Raw genomic sequence first — 3,403 nt, 5'->3', positions numbered from 1 at the left:
CAGGGAGAAGAGTTCTAAACATTTTTCGACTTTGTATCATGCGTCGAGCAGGCTAGCGTACTTGAGAACCCGATCGTAACAATTATGGACAGCACCATTTTTTCCAATCCAAATTGCAATTGAAAACATTAAAAACATAAGGTAATGCCGTCCGAAATTATCCGATGTAAAGCAGATACAGTTTTCGCGAGGGTATTTTGAGTTTTGTTACAAGATACGTTTCGATGCAGAATTTAGAATAGTGCAGCTGTTCACCAAATCCAACATTTACCCTTCAATCAACATTCAGCTTCAATCCTTCCTGAAGAGCAACTGAGCGGATGAGGTAAGTAAACATTGTCATGAAACTTTGTCCCTTGATGCCTGAAGATAGAATACACTATGGAGAAATTCTTCTAGTAAACAAATAAATTGAAGAGTTTCAACTATTTAGTTACAATCTTAATGCGCAATATGTGAGAACAGCGAAACACTTCAAGCTTGGATAATTTGTTCCTTTTAGATCAGTTTGATTTTATGAATTTGAATATTTGACGAAATTTTTAAACAGAGCTTCAAAGTACATGATTTGTAGTTCTAAAACAAAATTGCTATAATATTAGGCTGTCAAAAAAGTCCTGCGGTATTTCCGCGAGGTGTCGTTGTAAACGCGTAGTTCTAGTTGTATTCATTGTATCGAGTCATACTATAGCTTGTTGGAAAGGTATTTTTGCTATAATACCTTGACAGTGTTTTGTTTGGTTAAGTCGTTCGTGAGTTATAGTGTCGCAAATATGGAGCAAAATAAAGAGAAAATCCGACATATTTTACAGTACTACTATGACAAAGGCAAAAATGCATCTCAAGCTGCCAATAACATTTGTGTAGTTTATGGACCCGACACAGTTTCCATTTCCACCGCACAACGATGGTTTCAACGTTTTCGTTCTGGTGTAGAGGTCGTCGAAGATGCGCCACGCTCCGGAAGGCCTGTCGTCGAAAATTGCGACAAAATCGCTGAATTAGCCGAGAGAGACCGGCATAGTAGCAGCCGTGTGGCGATGTATGGGTGCCACACACGTTGACGCAAAAAAAACATCTTTGACCGTATCGACGCATGTGAATCGCTGCTGAATCGTAACAAAATCGACCCGTTTCTGAAGCGGATGGTGACTGGCGATGAAAAGTGGGTCACTTACGACAACGTGAAGCGCAAACGGTCGTGGTCGAAGCCCGCTGAAGCGGCTCAGACGGTGGCCAAGCCCTCATTAACGGCCAGGAAGGTTCTGCGGTGTGTTTGGTGGGATTATCAAAGAATAATCTATTATGAGCTGCTTCCCTATGGCCAAACGCTCAATTCGGACCTGTACTGCCAACAACTGGACCGCTTGAAGGTAGCACTCATGAAGAAGAGGCCATCTTTGATAAACAGAGGCCGCATTGTCTTCCATCAGGGTAACGCCAGGCCACACACTTCTTTGGTGACGCGCCAGAAGCTACGGGAGCTCGGATGGAAGGTTCTTTTGCATCCGCCGTATAGTCCGGACCTTGCACCAAGTGACTACCACCTGTTTTTGTCTATGGCGAACGAGCTAGGTAGTCAGAAGTTAGCCACAAAAGAGGCCTGTGAACATTGGCTATCCGAGTTTTTTGCCAATAAGGAAGCGAGCTTCTATAACAGGGGTATTATGAAGTTGGCATCTCGTTGGGAACAAGTCATCGAACAAAACGGCGCATATTTGACTTAAAACAGATGATTGTAACTAATTTTATGAACAAATGAAAATTCAAAAAAAATACCGCAGGGCTTTTTTGACAGCCTAATATATGTAGCACTTCATGCGGACAGTCTGTTTTTGATTAAAATATTTGGCATGACGAGCTTTTCGGAAAAGTGTTTTTTACAAGAAAGAAGACATGTGACATTGTGCTAAGCGTTCATTACGGAGGATGTTGTTATGTGAAATTTGCCGTCCCTGCTCGTTCATCCTGTGCTATCAGAACAGATAAAAAATCACATCACATCGCAATCAAATTGCGTCACATCATAGGGGAAATGGCACTTACGCCACATCACAGTGAAAATGGCGCTTACGCCACTCCGTTTTCAAGCTTTTGCGGGGTCATTTTTTCACATTTCTGTAAAACTTTGCAGTTGTCTGAAAGGATATGGTATTTTGTCATGTCAATTTTGGCGCATGCGTCACTTTGCGAGATTACGGCAGACCTGCTCTGCCCATGTTTGTATAGGAGACGTAAACGACAAAATGAACAAAATCGACTTTTTCGCTTTTTCGCATTCTACATAATGTAATACGTTTGCTCAACATGCAAACAAACTTTTTTTTTTCGAAAACATTTGAGCAATTTTGAAAAAACGTTTCCGAAAAATCACTGTTTGTCCGTATAACAGACGTAATTCTATACAGCTTTCATACATCGTTCGAAAATCAACAATTGTCAGTATTATGTGTTATAAGCTAAATCTACATTTGAATCACATTCTTTGTAGAGTCGAAACATGTCTGTCACGATAGTGTCCTATTACTTAGTGTTTCCTAATAGATGAATATAAGAAACCATTGAAACGATGCTCATATAATTACTATTATCTGTACACGATGAACAAAGAGAAGCAATTGTGTTTTTTAATGTTATAATTACCTAAATTTCTGCATTTGAATCTTCATGTAGATAATGAAACAATCAGATCAGTACTAAAATTAAAATAATATTGGTTCTTAGCATTATAACTTTTCAGATTCAACATTGAATTATTCCACACACTCAGCATTTACTCGTACCGTTGGAGTAGGTCACTCCACCACCTTCATGCGATTGATCGTGATATCGGTAAATCATGTTGCTAACATTACCAACATTGCAGATTGCCTTTACAAATTTAAGTAATTAAAAAAAACACGAACCTGCTGTTCTTATCATATCCCAGAATATTCTTCATGAAAAAGGACTATCACAGTACTATCAAGAGCACCTTTTCCAGACATTTCACTAAATTTCTTCCAAACATTTAAAATTTTATCCGATAAAAAGTATTATCGGAATGGTAAATACTAACGCTACAAACAGAGCAACCTGGTGATTACGTCTAGCTATGCGGACAAATGTTCAATGAAACCATTGATTGTCCGCATAAATAGACGCAAACGTTTTTCCAAATGGAAAAAAATATGTTATAATCCGCAAAATCACCTAGGCCCTCTTTTTGCCGATAATGTCCTTCAACTGGACAGATCATTTCATCGGAAATTTGCATGGTTATCCTTGTAGGCCAAAAAACAACAAAAATGCGTTTTCCCATCACTAATGGTGTTGTCGATAACGTCTCCTATGCAATCATGGGCAGTGCTCTTCGTCGTTGTTTTTCCTCGAGGTCAAAATGCTGCCGAAGCAACCCGGAACA

Source organism: Toxorhynchites rutilus, chromosome 3 (assembly GCF_029784135.1).
Source record: "Toxorhynchites rutilus septentrionalis strain SRP chromosome 3, ASM2978413v1, whole genome shotgun sequence".
Taxonomy (NCBI): domain Eukaryota; kingdom Metazoa; phylum Arthropoda; class Insecta; order Diptera; family Culicidae; genus Toxorhynchites; species Toxorhynchites rutilus.
The sequence above is the reverse complement of the archived record's forward strand: the minus strand, read 5'-3'. Positions refer to the sequence as shown.